We start from the raw sequence: 18,638 nt of genomic DNA on the forward strand, positions 1-18,638 counted from the left end.
AAGTTTACAGATTACCATGTAATCCTCTCAAGCTCAAAGCACTCGTACTCTATTCGTCCCCTCACCCTCGCTATTCCTACCATTTCTATTCCTCTAAATTCGACTACTGGTTCTACTTACCCCTCCACCCTCCCTCCCCAAAATCACATTTATTCCCTCTATCCTCATATAGTCCAACATTTCGTCCCTTCACCCTTACCCCTCAAACCCCATAGCTTCGACCACTCTTAGTCTCATCCTTTTATCGTCCCCCTCTCAGGAAACTCTGACTCCCCTCTCTCCCCCTCCCTAATTCCTTACTCCCTCCCCTCCCGCCCTGGCACGGCCACTCTCAGTTACGAAACATCAGATAAAAAAAAAAGTACGCATGTTTACTACACCGTGTTTTATCTGCTTATTTATCTGACTGGGAATGTTTTATTTGACGCTTGTGTGTGACTTGCTGCCTCGTGCGGTGGCTAATTATGAGTCTATGATTTAAGAAGCTAGTTCATACGGGCTGCTAGAACAACAACAACAAAAACAACAATAATAAAAAGGTGATAATATCATGCACAAATAAAAAGGAGAATCTATAACACTATACATACCGCAAATTATAGCATACCATTCAGAAAATACAGGTAAATATTGATTTATATACCGTATTGGAAGAGGATTGCTTATTTAGTCTTCATCTTCCCATTAGCTTCTCTATCAGCTCTACATGCTACTTGCAAAATAAACATCGCTGCTGGCGGTTACCTTGATTATTCAGAATTTTCAAATTCATTTTTTTTTTTAAATCAACAATACTCAGAAAACCCGAGGCCGTAGCGAAAATAAATACACACCAGGAAAACATAAACAACTTAATATTTTCTTCCCCTGAGCACGTAACTGAATTTCTGCTTTCTCTTTCAATTTACATCAAGCACCTACCGGGTACTAATGTTTTGCAAGAACGATAAAAACAACTTACAAAAGAGCAACTCTGAAAGGTGCGTCTTTTTCGTTACTGTATTTTTTTGGGGGGGCTCTGGGGAGAATGATAATAGTACTTCGAGTACGATTTTTTTTTTTTATTCCTGATACTTCTGAAAGAATTTAAGTAACTTAGGAATTATTTTTTCCACACTGGAAAGGTTACAAACTAACTCCCCTTGCCGTTTCCGACCGAGATCTTCTTAAGCTGAACATCATTTCGTGTCGGCAAACCTAAAAGAATGAAGAGGAATCGTAGTAGATGGTATTCAACGCGAACTGCCTATATTCTGTCCACTGTTTCAGGGAAAGTGTGATGAAACATGAATCCAATATATACATATATCGAAAGTCATATACAAGTAAACAAACGAGAGAGACCACTGCTGACTTACAGTGAGATCACAGACCGCCATAGCTACCAACGTAGCCAACATTGAAAACTCTTCGGTACAATAACGTTTATTTTTAATGATTTTATCGCCAGCCGCTTTTATTCCGTTTAGGGGAATCGTCTTGAAAATAACAAACTTACCAACAAACAGACAGCGATATTAACGAACCTCTTATAATGATATCAAATTTATCACAACGTACAGACACTGATATGTATTTGTTTCATTCTAATACGGTACCGACAAATCTAAAGATAGTTATACCAACGAAACATTAAAAAGCAAATTCATGGCTAACAGAAAGACCTATATCAAAAAGTCTTTTCATTAGTATATAAATCCACAAAAACAGGCAGACGACCATACCAACTAATATTTTTTTTTAATCCAATTTATCTCAAAACCGACAGGCAAACTAGTAATTCAACAAAAGCCCTGTTTAATCTGATTTATATATCGCCCGAGTACCGCTGCTCTAGGAATTCCAACACGCAAGCTGTGATAAGCAAGGGTAAACAATACATAAATCATCGCTATCGCCTATCTCCTAGCCTTCTACATTATTGTTCTGACTGGCTATATCACAGTACCCTACACGGAAACGTCTCTCTTTCTCTGTTTACATATTGTATGCTTTATAAATATGCATGCATGTAAGTATGCATGTATGTATAAGATATGCACATTATTATATATAAGAGGTATAAAAATAAGGGGAATAAGTTTGAAAGATTCCAGATCTGTTGCACATGAGATCAGAGAGAGAGAGAGAGAGAGAGAGAGTAAAGCAAGCAGTCTCTCCATAAGGGTAGGCAGAGGGCAAAGAGATGGCTGCGGAGGGTAAGACAGGCTAAGAATAGGATACCAGAGAGTGAGTGGGTGGTAGGGAGGGTGATTGTAGGGAGCGAGAAACAACGCAAAGCTGAGATCATAAGTTCTTTTTCACTGCCTATAAAGTGCAAGAACCTAATAAGACCTTGCTAAACTAACTAGTAATAATGCTAAACTAACCGTGTAAGTGATATGGTAAGAATATGCAAAGGCAGGATGCGAACAAGTGAGACAAGGATGAGACAGGAGAGTGCGTGAGGAGACAGGAGACAGGATGAAAAGGAAAGAAGAGATAAAAATAAGAGCCAGCTTTAGAGTGTGTGTGATGCTGACGAAGATATGCGAAGTGAGGGGTGAATAATAGCAAGGAGTATGTGTACAGCAAGGATAAAGGGAAGAAGAGTACCGTGAGGGAGAGGGAAAGGAGAGAAAAGACAGAAAAGGAAGAGCAAGATAACAGAAAAAGGTCCACGTGAAAAGCAAGGATAAGGTAGAAGAGTACATTAAGGGAAAAGGAAAGAAGAGAAAAGAGAGAAGGAAGAGCGAGAAGATAACCGAAGACGCACGTGTGTGGCAAGACTCAGGGAGGGTAAGCTGGGGATGAGGGAGGATCAGGGTACACTTGAAATATATCGATAGGTACGGTAAGTCAAGGTTTAGAGATCAGGTATAAGGCTGCGAGGAGAATAAGGAAGGTATGAGGCAGGTGTAAGGAAGGTATGAGGTAGGTGCATGGCAGGTATGTGGCAGATCTAAAGTGGGTATGCGGTTAAATGTTACGACAGTACGATGCAATGTGTCAAATAGGGTAGAGGGACATGCGTATGCTAAAAGTGTAAGCCAGGTGTGTTGTAGGTACAAGGCAGGCTTGCGTAAGGCAGGGGGCCGTAATATTAATCTTTTTTTTAGCATACTTTTCATACACAAAAAGTGTACGGTATATTCAGAGTGATAAGTACAACTACCTAACACATGACTTCAAAAACAATGAACTGCCACGGAGGCTTCCTGATCACAGAAATTGGTCGAGATCCAGTACAGACTTCCGCAGGTGAGCATCATCATGGGTGGGTGCGACACAGGCCTTACGTAAGCGATGCCCTAAGGTGGGTCACTGAGTCATCCGAGATCAGATAACAGCCGCGCCCACGTACCCTTGTCACTCACCGATAATAACAACACACTCCACCCTACACGTCCCCCCCCCCCACCACCACTCTCTCCCTCTCTCTCTCCACTAATCGCACTAAGAGTCGTATTTTCGTTGCCAGAGAGAGCAGCCGATAACATACTCGAGCCAGACATTTCTCCCTCTCTCCACAAATTACATCACATCTTTTATCGGCAGCCATCCATGTTACCTAATAATGGCATTTTAGTCTTGTTCTTCCAGAGGCAAGATACTCGCACTTCACAGCGCCTCTTCCTGAGCGACAAATTTTTCACTTACACCTTAACATCCTCTTTGATGGTGCACTACACATGCAAACCAGCCTACCTCGGTCATACATAAATAAATAACATACAACAGCACATTAAGCAATAACATACAGAATAAATCGCTAAGGAAGGGGTTAGCTAAAATGGGTTGTAATCTGTCTGCTGAAACCCCACATGTGTTAAGGTACCACTCGCCATGACTGCACCCCCGTCACCCTCCAAAAATAAAACTCACACTTACTCCCAAGACATTTCCTACCCTCAGTCAACCCAAGTTACATCACACCAGGTACCGGTACTTCTCATGACGTACAGTCGGCATTAGAAGTCTTGTCGTCTCCCCCCCCCCTTTTTTTTTTCTTTATAAGCTTTGAAAATCAGTGTGGTGAATCCTCAGCAACTGAGACTGATTGACAATAAAAGTCCTGAGTGTCAGTTGCTGCGATTTCATCACATTAATTTTCAGAGTCCAAAGAGACACAAGCACAAGAGGAGACACTACTTTTGATGCCGACTGTACAACTGCTCCCAATAACCTCTATATAATTTTTAAGCTCCGAACTAATGCACCTACATTCCATCTTGCTAAACTATTACTGATCAGATAATCTGACAAATCTCTAGCTTTCGAATCAGTGCAAACTAACTATGGTCAGGGACTATTATATATCTAATGTCACCCGTCGTTAATACATTTAGAAGCACACCCACCCCAGATACATTCCCTCACAATATGCACACATTTTTTTTTTTTTTTAATCAATACGTAGCCTACACCTACGGTCCATAATTCTTTTACATCGTCTCGAAATCGTGACCTTGCTTAACAAGTTAGCAGCACCAAATATCTAACATATAGGCCTTTACTGCCCTATCAGGAGCGTAGGGGCTCGGGGTTAGGGTACTTGGATCGCACATTTAAGGAGACTGACGAGCTGCCTTTCCTTTAGTGGCATTAACTTATGTGAACAATAAACCCCAACCATCCCAGTGATGTACCCCCTTACAGGCCACATGCAGTTAGAGTACTTTAACTTACTAGAACACCAGGCGCTCATTTAGTTATATGGTTACCACTCAGCGTAGTAATTTGATCCTTAAACTAAAACCATTTGATGTGTCACCCAGTGAAGAGTCTCCTGAAGATAACATATATCAAGTGAGTGGGCTGTGAGAGCCTCAAATACCAATAAACAATAATAAAAGGGAGTTCGATAACGGTTGTGCAAAAGAGTTATTGGTAAGAACTGTACCGGTGCCATAGCTACAGTACGTCACCCACCAATAATAGCCTGACTGCACAAACAAACACCCCAGATATTTCCTTCCTCAGTCTGCACACGTTACATCATACTCTTTATACCAACAAATCATTCCGCAGTCAACACGATATTTAGGATATTATTTTAGTGTTCGTATTACCACTTCCTACCGTTGCCTTTGGTCACTCACCCATAATAGCTTGTCTACACTCACCAGTCACCACAGATTTCCTTCCTCAGTCCGCTCATCACGTTACATAAAACTCTTTACATCAATGAATCATTCTCTGCACGTTATCTAATATTCGGATTACAGCTTCTTGCCATAAAGGTCATATTACCCTATTTGGGCTTCCTCTACGGTACGTTCTTTTACTCCAAATGTTTCTCTTGGCTTCTCTTTATGATGGCATTCACCCATCTTTAGGTAAGAAAAACGATCAAGACGACAATGACGATGATGACAGTAGGAATGAGTGACATCAATGTATCTACGAGCAAATATACAAATCTGTTTATCTGCATTTCTACCAATCCATGTGTGTTTTTATCGATCTATCTCTCCACTGTGTGACGCCTATCTCAAATTCTAGACATGCCAGTAAGAATGTGACACCTATCTATCTAGGCTATCCGTTTATCTATCTACCGATTCGTAAGTATATTTATCTACCCATCTCCACTGCCTGACGCCTATCTCAAACTTAAGGCACTGTGGTCGAGAAAAAAAAAAAAAAAAATCCCAACTAACTTCACAGATGTAATTCTACGTTCACTGCACTACACCCACACCCCGTTCTCCTCACGGTAGAAAGTTTCAAGGTATCTGATGGCTGAGTAGCCTTCATGGTCCATTTCCTCTGGCAGTGGGTTCGATCTCCTCCTGCCTCACTAGTCGAGCTGAAGCAATTTTCTCTACCGTGATAATGACAGTCTTATTTTTTAATTCTTTTTGTCCTATTTTATAAATCTCTTGACTACGATGATGTTGGAATTTTTTTACCTTCCATTTTCATTTTTGTTAATTTTTTCTAACCTCCTGACTACGATCAAGTACGGTAATTTATTATTCTTGCTATCTCGAATATATTCAAACTCGAAAAGATATACAAACGAAATGTAGCTATGTCGCCGTACTGAAGAGGTCAAACTAATAGGAGGGTACTTGAGCAATAAACGCGATGGATTACACAGCTGATGGGAAAAGTTTGGTAGTTTTAGGAATAGGTGTAATTTTTATTCTCTCTCTCTCTCTCTCTCTCTCTCTCTCTCCCTCTCCCTCCCTCCCTCAACCCCTCTCTCTCTCTCTCTCTCTCCCCCCCCCTCTCTCTCTCTCTAACTTCCTGGTGGCGGATGCTACTGTTCGCTCACTACACTCTTAATTTCCTGCCTCAGCCGGCTCTCCCTCCCACTCCTAGCCCCTAGCCCTCTCAGTTCCATCCTTTCCTAGCCCTTTTCCCAGCTTCCTTCCCGAGTCTTCGCCCATCTCTAGACCTTGCCACTCAGAACTGAAATCTGTTTGGCACAGGAGGCTTCTCAACACTTCTTCCTTAGCGATTTAGTTTGCAGTATACCTTAACATTTTGATGCATGCTTACGTCGTTTCAAAGTCGTATTTCCCAACTCTTGCTCCAGCCAACCCCAGTTTGCCCATTCTTATGTCAAACAGCCAAAAAATTTAATTCTACACCCAATTCAAATCTCCTATTCCCAGTTCCAATCCTCTACTCCTACAACCTATTTCAATCCCCTACTCCTTCTCCCAATGACAATCCCCTACTCCTCCTATTCGTAATTCCAACTCCTCCTCCCAATTCCAATCCCCCACTCCTATTCCCAATTCTAATCCCCTACTCCCACCCCCAATTCTCTATTCCTCCTACTCCCAATTCCAATTCCCTAAAACGCTTCCCATTGTGGTGTCCTGCCTCACAATTTCCCTCCGTCCTACCGGTACCATTCCTTCCCTTCAGTTAATGTTTGCTTCCTCTTTACTTTTACGACCCTCACCCTCTCTCTCTCTCTCTCTCTCTCTCTCTCTCTCTCTGCATTGTATTTTTCAACTCTCACAACTAACAGTCTAAACACATGAAAAGCTCTACTCAATACACATAAACATCAAAGCAAATAAAGTCTCAACAAATAAGGTAATTAAGTGAAATACCGCAACCTCCAATGCACTTAAGAGGCTCAGAAGTGAAAGTGATAGCAGCCAGCACCTATCTACAGCACACTAAAGTAAAAAAATGCTGGTATAAAACTGCAATTAATGGCGTAACTACTCTCTTATGGGATATAAAGTGAAACCATGACCTGCAAATGAAATAACAATACATCGAACCGAGGTAAAGTTAGGATGCAAATAATTGATAGATACGAATTACCAGCTACCAAAATAAAACAGATTACCGAAGGGATTATATGACATAAATAGAACAACTGCCCATTTAGCAGCTGTATTATTAGAGATGGATAAAGCAAAAATTACAAAACAAATACCTTCAACCAACATATAAAAATACCTAAATAATAAACGACAATACAATTAGTCTCTATAGCAGTTAGACAGGTGAAATCATTAGATGTTTTTCATTTTACTTCAGGTGAAAGTTCGAGTGAAGTAAATTTTCTTGCGCCTAAGTTATGAGCAAGAATTAATGTGCTTTTATCTTCACTCATACAGCTGCCGGTACCAAATACTTCAAAACAAGTCAGTAATGAAGTAAAGAGAGAGAGAGAGAAAAGAACTCCAATGAATATTTGTTTATCTCAGAAACTAGATTTAAAATACGTCGTGGGACTAAAGGGGTTAAGATGCCTCGAGAACACTCCTCCATAGTGGCAAGACGGATGGCCCAAGTCAGGGTCTAAATCAACATGGCTTGTTCGCCGCAGCTGGGACGAAGAGTGCTTCATTACTGGCGTGTGTGTGTGAGGCCGTGGAAAAAATGAGTAGAGGTTGGCAACGGAGGGAAGGAGGGAAAGAGGCAGAAGTTGGCAATGAAGGAGGGAGGGAAAGAGGCAGAAGTTGGCAATGAAGGAGGGAGGGAAAGAAGCAGAGACTGGCAATGAATGAGGGTCAAAGAGGCAGATGCTGGCAACGAAGGAGGGTGCATGAGGCAGAGGTTAATACTGAAGGAAAAGGAGAAAGAGGCTGAGCCTGACAAAGAACGGGTGAGAAAGGGGAAAAGGGGAAAAAGGAAGAAGGCATTGAAGACATGAGAAATAAGAGAGGAGGGACTTGAAACTGGGTGAAAAGATAGACGAAATGGGAGGTGGGACGAGAAACGAGAGGGAACAAACAAGGAGGAAAGAATAGTATACAAGAAAGGAGTTAAGGAAGAGAAGAGAAAGGACGGGCTGGAGGCAAGTGAAAGGCGATGAGGTGGTACGGTATGAAGGCGGAAGGGAGGGAGGGGAGGAAAGAGGCAGAAGACAGTATAGGAATGAAAAGGGGGGGAAACAGGTGAGAAGGGCAGGAAGGAGTCAGGGGGAGAACATGAAAGGCAAAAGGGAGTGGGAAAGAGAACAAAGGAAGGAGGTTTTGAGGGAAGGAAACTAAATCGAAGGAAGGTGGTGAATAAGCAAGAGAGGAGGACGGGGAAGAACACGAATATGCAAGAGGTGTAATGAATGAGGAGGAGAGGGAGAACGTGAAGTAGGAGGGAGAACGTGAAGTAGGAGGGAAAAGAGGTGAAAGGTGAAGGGAAAGTAAAGTTCACGTGAAAGGTGGAGGGAGGGAGGGAAGGAAAGGTGAAAGGGAAGGGGGACGGAGGGCGAAGAGTGGGTGAGAGAGAGGGGGGGGGAGGGAATGAGGGAGAGAAACAAGAGGGGAGAACGGAGGTAAAAGGTAACAGAGGAAGGGGTGGGGGGCAGAGCGGGGGAGGCAGAGGCTAGTAAAGTGTTCAATAATTCACCAAACGCACCACCGGGCACCAACACCAATACAAGGGGGGAGCAGGAGGTGGGGGAGAGGGTGTTGGGAGGGAAAAGAGGAAATGTGTGTGGGACAGTGTGGGGGAAGAGAGTAGGAAGTGTACGAAGAGGAGCAGTGATACGTGTGCAGGAAAGGAGAATAAAGATAAGTGGGTGAGAGAAGAGGGGGTGATGTAAGTGAAGAACGAGGAGGCAAGCGCGGGGAGTGAGGGAAAAAGTGGGTGAGAATTGGAAAAGGGGATGGGAGAGAAAGAAAAAAAAAAGGGGGAGGGGGTACTCTGCGGAGCGCATCTCTCCAACAAGGGCAACGTAATTTCCGGATCCAGAATCTGTGATACGATCCGGATCGGTCCCAAAGGTTAATCGACTGTTCCTTGGGACATGGGCTATCTACACACCAAATTTGGTCCAAATCTCTTTTAGTTTTTAAGTAATCCTGCAGACAAACAAACAAACAAACAAACTGGGGTGAAAACATACCGGTACTCTCCTTGTAGGAGAGAAATATGAAAGGATGGTGATGGGATCGAGGAAAGGGAAGGGGGGGGGGATGGTAGTGGGAGTAGGACAAATGAAGGGACAGCGAGGGAGTTGGTGTGGTGAGGAGAGGAATAAAGAGTACCGGTAATGATAGAAGAATGGGAGGGACGAGGGTGGGAAATGAAGAGGGGAAAGGTAGAGGCAGGGGAGAAAAATAGTGTGTGGAGAAGGAAAGATAACACGTGGGGAGAGAGGGAGGGAACTGATGAGATGAGGGTAAAGATGGAGGGGAATAAGGAAAGGAAAATTAGCAAAACAAGGACAGACATTGGAAGAAAGAGAGTGGGGAAAAAAAGCAGGAAGAGGTAGTGCAAGGTGAAGCAAACACTACCCGTTTCATAAAAATCAATAGGCGTGTCAATATTTACTTTTTAACGCTCTGATGCCCAGTCTATGCAAGAGTATAAAACCGATATCCAGTACCAGATAAGATACAGATATATATTCATAAATATAATTGATAGTTACTGCATATTGACAGACGGACACACACAGACACAGGTAGAACATTAAAGACAAAATTTCAGAACTATTATCAGTTGGCACGTATAAAAAATCCACCACACTTTCTTCAACAAACACACACACACACACACACACACACACACACACACACACACACACTCACACTTGAATGCCTCCTACGTAGATATCCATTAAAGTATTATGAGTGTCGATAATATGACTCTCTACTTAATGCTCTTCAAACTGCCCCGCCTACATTGCAATAATCTCTCTCTCTCTCTCTTCTTAGTGCTGTAAATTTCCTTCCCTAGAGTTACGACCAGACAGTCAGGGTCAAGTGTGGTATGTGGGTGGAAGTGGGATGGGATGGGATGGGATGGGATGGGATGTGGGAGGACAGGGAAGGCTGGGGATGGAACGGGATAGAGAGGGATAGGGAAGTCTGGGGAATGGAATGGGGATGGACTGAACAGGATGGTAGAAAGTGTACAAAGTGTGGGTGAAATGAAATGAAAACTAGAACAGGCCAACAGATTAATCAAAGGATGAGTACCGGTATTGTGAGGAATTATTTCTTCAGAGAGAGAGAGAGAGAGAGAGAGAGAGAGAGAGAGAAATCAATCAGCAACACACCTATTGATCAATACGAGGCTAGTATCACGTGGAAGGATACGAGTACGGTAGCCTATCAGTTCTATCAGAGTAACAAAAGGCAAGTAAAAGAGGTTAATATACTACCCAGAGAGACAGAATCTAATGTAGGTCTATGCTGAGAGGAATCTTGTACGGTAGCTTAATACATTACTTTTATTAATTTCAAAGACTGTATGATTATGCCTTTAGAATTTTAGGTAGCTGAAAGACCCCTCCTAGTATGCTTATTAGAAGTTATCCCCATTAATCCATGTAGTATGGTGGCATTTACGGTATTTCAGTTTGGGTAAGCTACTGTCAGACTCTCTCAGCAATCTCAGAAATTATACAGTACTGTACTGTGCTATGGACTGGGATCTACCGGTACACAAGCAGCTTTAAACCATTCTAAAATACCCAAACCAACACGAAGTGCAACAAATAACTGCAAAACTGATATACTGTGACATATGATCCAAAATGTACTTGGTATTATGTAAACTATCCCCAAAATGAACTTACTGTGATTTAAAAGACCTGCTGTCACTTTAATGAGCAATATAAAAGGAAAAAATGAAATAAATGGACCGGCTATATTAAAGGATAGCAAAATGGAACCTGACCTGACTCAAACGAGGGCAAACATAACCCTGAATGAAAGCAAAAAATGGAACTGATGTGACTTAAAGGGGAGCAAAAATGGACCTCATAAGAAAATAAGGAGACAGGCTGTGATTAAATGAAGGCAAAAATGGACCAGCTGTGGCATAAACAATCACAAAAAATAGCCTTATTGTGACAACCTGCGGCAAGCGAGGGCAAGGCAGCCGAGTCCAACCTGGTGTGGTCTGGGTTCCGGTAGGGCAGCGTCAACTTGAAGACATTAAATAATCCCGCCGCCTGCATTATTCCACCCCAGCTACGTGGGAGCCAGCCCAGGTGACCCCTCCACCCCTTATCCACCACAGCCGCTACCTCTACCGTAATCACAACTACCAGCACAACCATAATTAAAAAGACAACGCCATGAAAATCACAACCACAACCTTAGTAAAGAACACAAACACAGAAAAAACACAACCACAACTATAAAGAACACGAACACAAAAGCCTCAAAGTTACAACCACAAACACAACCACACCCTAAATAAGAACACACACACACACACACACACACACACACACACACACACACACACACACACTGACAATAACAGAACCTTATACCACCAGCTTCACCACAACAACCATCACTGACACTACTGCACCCATCACAACCACCACCACAACTTCAAACATCAACACAAGAGCTACCACCTTCATCAAAACATCAGTCATTTTTCAAGGTTATCTTGGTTCAAAAAGATAATCCAAATAATAACAACGCCTAGGCCAAGGCTACATTATCACAACACTAGATACGGAGAAAAGAAAACACACACACACACACACACACACACACACACACACACACACACACACACACTTGTAGCAGTCTCTCTCCCTCTCCCTCACTAACTGGCGACCTTCCCAACATCGTAAAATCCCCGGGGGAAAAAAAAAAAAGAAAAAAAAGTAGCCTACTCAGAAAATGTACTATGGCACTACTAACATCCACTGGTCAACCACACGTGAGGATGTCCAAGGTCAAATACTTAGAAACAACAGACCTATTTACCACATATTCAGTTACAGGTAATATATTCTGCCTCACACCTTAAGCAATGAGTCTATCCTGTGATTAAAACACCTGTACGTCCTTTAAGATGAGGTTATCTTACTTATTTTCATTCATTTTTACTCTTGTCCGTTTTATTCACTGTAGGATAGACCCAGTGTACAGCAAGGTTTTATATATAGGCTATAGCTTAATCACAAACTTATTTCTCGAAGTACGACGACGCCTTCTATTACTTCATACCGACAGACGACTATATTCAGAAGACCCGTCGGAGTGAAATGGTGTCTTGGGATTACAGTTCTCTCTCTCTCTCTCCAAACCACCCTCCCTTATGTAAGTACTCTTGTCCACACCACCCTTTCACATTATCTGTCTTCTCCTCCTCCTCTAATCAACTTCCCTTATATACTCCTGTCAAATAGGAACACGAAATCTATCAGAAATGGGAGGAGAAATAGGCAATAAATTGGTAAGCAACACATAAGGATCCATTTGGCTTCGGAATGGCCCTAACATGATCCTTATGGCTTCCCCGTTATGGCTGCCTGGAGTTATACGGCCGATTAGTACAACACTGAGCTGGTTGAGGAAATTCATACTGCTACATTTAGTGCTTTGAACCCTGTATCATGCCTGCCTGTAGTAAGTGAGGGATCATGGAGAGTTATAGAGGACTGGACGCGAGAGTTGAAGGGAATAAATTCGGTGCAATGAATCCTAGGTTATTCCTTCTTAGCCTCACAGATGTTACGCATATAAATCTCTCTCTCTCTCTAATACCCTATCATTTAGCCTATACGAGGTGGACAACTAAACTATCTCGACCACAGCCCTTCATTCTATCCCACACCACATTCCAGCATATATTCCCACACTCCATCCACGCAAACCTCTCTCCATCAACCGCACTTCCTCATTTCATCTCAACTCGAGCACCGCTCTCGATTCCATTTCACACCGTCTTCCAGCAAATATTCCACACACTCCATTCATATACACCTGTCTCCATCAACTGCACTCCCTCATTCCATCTCAAGCTTCATTCCCTCTGCATACAATCTTCAATTAAATTCCTCTACTTCGTCTCGAATCGTATCAGCGTGTATGACAATTAACTGGCTATGCAAGTCTCTCTCTTACCTGATGTTTATGTTATGAAAAAAGTTTATTGTTTACATTCTGAGTGACAGCAGTGATTATCCCATTAGCTTAAGTCACGAACATGTTACTTAAGAGATACTTAAGATGCTTTCTGCGTGACTTTCCTTAAGCTATTCAGCCGAAACAATACCGGTACAGTCCGATACCAGTAAGATTCAGGGCGAGAGATTACTTTCCTACACACGATACATGCATATCTCAAGTATCGACACATATAAACAACTGATAATTGTCCTTAATTAATTCCACAGGTAAATACTGTAAAGTGTAGACTATCACTGTTACTGCCGTCACAAAAATAATAACTACCGTATCTTGCCTATAAACCTTGCTACTGTTACTGATGGGATGGTAATTAGTGTCTCCCCCTGCAGTGCCAATACGTCACAAATATTTCACTGTACTGGACGCCAATGGTATAATGGTCTACGTGTGCCATTCTGAACCGGCCAGCACGACCACGAGGCTTCTTGGCCCTCAATGCCGGGTTTGATGGGCTGTTCACCGCCCTTGTACCACACCACACCACAACAGCCCGTTCACTGTCCTCATATCGCATCACACCATTCCGTTCACTGTCCTCGTATCACATCCCTCACCTCTTTCACTTGCCTCATAGAACACCACATCACCGCGTTCATCGCCCTTACCTCCTCGTTCACTGCCCTCACACCACATACCACCACCCCCAATCAACGACATCCTCACACCACACCACACTACTATGTTCACTGCCCTCATACCACATCCCACTACCCCAATCACTGCCCTCACACCACACTACCGCGTTCAATGCCCTCATGCCACACCCCTCATCACCTCGCTCACTGCCCTCACATCGGACCCGTACCTCCTAACATATAACAGAATTATTTATAGCGTCCACATTCTTCGCTGTTCCTACATACGATAAATGATCCTCACACTGCTTCCACATCCACAGCTCTACTTCACAGTATTCACAAAACAGCACCTCACGCCAGGCTTATCCAAAAGTACTCTATATTAAAACACTGATCTCATACATGGCTGACTGGCTAGAAAACCTGTTTCGGTATAAGAAAAAAAATCATACCGGTACACATACCATACCGCATAATATCTCTTTGGGGCACGGAATATTTTAACATTTTCAGTTCTAGATAATTTCTGAATCTAAATAAAATAATATGGAGGGTAGCTACCCAATAATAACAACATACAATACCAGGTAAATCATCCAAGTGAAGAGTTAATAAATCTGACTTAATCGTCTTTTGGTGTTAAAATAATAAGCGTCATCGTTGTTAAGGAGATGAGTGCACCCTATTGGTAGCGGGATTTATTATACACGACGCTTTAGCAGAGGCTACATCATACACTAATACATTATGTTTATCTCACAAACACTGCAAGAAATATATTTGACTGGCTTCACTTCTCCACAGTGCAATGGCCACTCTACCGTACTCTTCAAGGGGGTTGCAGGTGCACAAATAGTTCAAGGATAATTCAGTACCTCTCCACTTCACATTCCGTGGCACAGCATGTTTCAGACTCAAATACTGGCAGTACAAGAAAAGAATGGCTTCTGTTTAATTAACTGCATACAAACAAAATGCAATGTAATGAACACGAGCGAAGCAAGACACGTGGAAATGGTAGCAGTTCACAATCTCACCACCCCGCACGTGGCAGGCTAAGAAGGTGCGGTGCTTTCAACATCTCAGACCTACAAAATACGATTAATTCAAAGTTCAAAATTATGAAATGTCTTGGAAATACTGTGATGAAACCTCTAGCCACTTTTTCCTCCAATGACAAATCCACTTTTTTGCCATACTCCACACCACCACCACCACTACTACACCATACCCACTAACCACCACTCCACAGACTAAGCTACTCCTGAACCAGATAGAGGACAACGGCTGCCTGGTGGGTCCTAGGGTAGCCGGGGTAGCCAACTGGAGTATTGCCAGCTTCCTCTATGAGTCTATGAGAGAGAGGGGGGGAGGGGGAGGGTGATTAGTGGGGAGGAGTCTGGGTGGGGTGGGACATAGACGGCGGAATGTTACTGGTGGGGTCTTCCTGCCTACCCCTAGGTAATTCAACTCCATTCTCTTATCGCCTTCAGCTAAATGGCGTACCTTCTATTGGCTACTACTGTTGCTATTACCAGATTTTATCCTGCTTTGGAAGAATCTGTATGTGTGAAAGGATTAAGTACCGTAATATAAGAACATAAGAAGAGAGGATAACTGCAGTAGGCCGGCTGGCCCATGCTAGGCAGCTCCTAGAAGAGTAACTGAACTACTAGAATGAGATATTACTGAAGTTCGAAAAGTATGGATATCTTACTGTTAACAAAACCATCTAGAGACAAGAATGAAATTTTTACGATAGTGCGTCATCGGACTGAAGTAGTTACCTATCATTCTTTTGTCACTTCTCCTTATCCTTCAGCCTAACCTCCTCCAATCTTCTCCTGTCTGTTTATACTCTCACCGTCCTCTACGCTACCTATCCTCCTGATCAGCCTTGCATATCCTCACCTCCAACTCATTCTCTTGCCTATCAAGCCTCCCCGTTTTCTGCTTAGCATTGACTACCCTAGCTTACCCTCCCTCCCACCCTACGACTCGCACCAACCCTTGCCTCACAGTGCTCTGCGTAGCCCATCGTCCTGCCTATCCTACACCCCCCCCCCCAATCTATCCACCATCCTCTGCCTCTTCTGCGCACCGGTATCCTGCTTAACCCTCCTTACCCTCCATGGTCCACCACCCCTATTCTCTCGCTCTCTCTCCATACTGCGTCTTTAAGATACATATCTTAAATTTTTTGTTCTCCTTGGGCTATTTCTTATGTCAAGAACTGTCATCAGTTTCTTTTCAGCTGAATCTACCCTTATCCTATTTAATTTTATAACTCAAATGATTAGCATCAACTTATGCTTATCCACTGTTGCAATCATACGTGCAACTACCACTCCAACCTTGCACTGCCTACCCAAACCTGTTTATTTCCTGCTTCATATCTATACAGCAATACCTCACACCCAGGCCCAGTTTACCTCTGTCCTGTCGAGCTGCTACCTCACTCCTATCCAGCTATAACTCTGTATTTAAGGTTCCTCCACTATCCACTCAACCCACGTCCCTTAACACCCCTTCCTTATCCTAGTCAACCTCCGCCATCTCTCCCACGTCCCCCCCCCCCGTCTTCACACCAGCTCACCTCATTTCCGAACTTCACTAAACTTCCATCCTCGCAGAATTCGGGTCACTCAAACTTCACCTAAGGATTAAATAGTTTGAACTCTGATCCTGCTCTCTCTCTCTCTCTCTCTCTCTCTCGTGGAAAAGTGGAAAAGACACCACAGTAGCCTATATTACCAGTAGTAGGTGTGATATACGTACCACAGATGATGTCGAGCACATATACACACACGATACATAGACACACACAGATAGACAGATAGGACACTAATGTTCTTCAAAAACTAAAATTTCTTGCAACATCAAATGAGTACAGGAAAAACAGCGAGGCACAACCACCACTCCCATTAAAACGAAAACTTCATCGCATGACGTCACATCTACGTCACGTCCGCACCGAGTCGTCACATCCTCAAAGTCGATGCGCAGTGAAGGCCTGTGACGTGACCGAATAACGAAGGATGGTAAATAAACCCTGTCCGTTCCCAACAACGTCACTTCCTATGTTTGGACTTCCTATGTTTGGCTCAAGATCTGCCTTCCTGTGAAATCAGCGTTTTACTGCCGGAAAACCACTCCAATGCCTCTCAAGACCGTGACGTCACTATTTTATTCTTGCTACTGGCAGACGATATTATTCAGCTCAGGAGAGGTCTCTGGCAGAAATCAATGCCATATTGTAAAAGTTAAGTTTAAATCCGTAGTCTGAGAAGGCAAGTTTTCCTTTATGTCAGTTATTAAACATTAATTTCTACGTGTATGACCAAAATCACGGTAGTCTACATCTTTATATAACAAGAGCATGTAAAAACATTACCTTTATAACCACTAGTTTTTCCTACAAGCTAACACAGGGTCTCGCTTGTTAGAGAGAAAAAATAACAATGTATATAATTATAATTCAGTTCCCCTTCCTCATCTTTACATGACTAGTAACTCAGTTTCTAATTTCCTCTCTCCAACCCGCATAGTACCGTAAAATATACCTGTAATTTAGCCTCTCCTCCCCTTATTATTCGGCCCCATTTCCCTCACAGCTAACCTCCGCTCTCTCTCTCTCTCTCTCGTATACGTGTATGTATATATGTATACCGTATATGTATGTATGTAGATATAGTATGTACCGGTATGTATACACAACACATCTTCCATCCCCACCTTTATCAGGCCTCAATATCCCTTCAGCTCCCCTATGCTCCATGCAGCCCTCTGGAGACCTAGACCGTGGCCTTCATCTTACCTAGCTTTGCCCCAGGGGACTAGACACGCCCGGACCTTGGACTATGGGCTACGTGGTCTGGCTTGAGGCAAGGAGGGTCTTGCGACACCAGGGTATGCAGTTGGCCAGCCCACATACGAGTAAAAGACTTCTTGCGTTCATGGGGAAAAAAAAAAAAAATCAATTCAGTATTTTTTAAAGTATGACTACCACAATGATTCACTTATCATAGGACGGAGGATGATATTTTTAGTGCAAAATAGGCTTAGTTAATTCTAACGATGGTTCATTTTATACCAGTAGTCAACACAGTTATCAATGGAAGCAATTCCGCTTCAACCTGAAACCAGTAAACCTTAATAATAATAATAATAATAATATTGCGGCAGATCAGGAAACGACAAACAGAAGAGACAACACATGACCAAAACTCAACAATGAAACACTGCCAGCAAGCCAGACTTCCAACACCTACAAAACGATGAGGTCACATTACCACCTTGGGGAACCTCACCACTTCCCCTCAAACTGCCCCGCCTGTCCCACTTGTTCCGGACGGCTGCGTGCAGCAGCGGGCGGACTGGTGTGGGGGGACGAGATTGGGGGCGTGGAAGGTGACGGTGTGGGATAGGTGGAGTGAGGGAGGGTGAGGTGGAATGAGGGAGGGTATGATGGAGTGAGGAAGGGTGAGATGGAGAGGAATGTGTGTGTGCAGAGGTGGGTGAGGCAAATGAAAGAGAGTGCGACGTGGTCAGATGGGTTAGTGTGAGGTACGGTTGGGATGAAAAATATCAGTGAGCGAGGATGCCAGGGTAGAGAGAAATCAGTGTATGTAGGGAGTGAGGTTGAAGTGGAGAGTGCTGTGTGCGAAGAGGGAGATGGCAACATCATCAATAACGTACCGTACGTTAT

The 18,638-nt window shown here is 43.1% G+C and overlaps 1 protein-coding gene across 1 annotated transcript in view; it reads right to left on the bottom strand.

Moving 5' to 3' along the window:
• The window catches only part of LOC145417372 (microtubule-associated serine/threonine-protein kinase 3-like), a 254,880-nt gene that overhangs the window by 92,853 nt on the left and 143,389 nt on the right, over nucleotides 1-18,638 (bottom strand). The window lies entirely within an intron of this gene.

Source organism: Coenobita brevimanus, chromosome 110 (assembly GCF_032717465.1).
Source record: "Coenobita brevimanus isolate Jiangsu-jjx chromosome 110, ASM3271746v2, whole genome shotgun sequence".
NCBI classification, from domain to species: domain Eukaryota; kingdom Metazoa; phylum Arthropoda; class Malacostraca; order Decapoda; family Coenobitidae; genus Coenobita; species Coenobita brevimanus.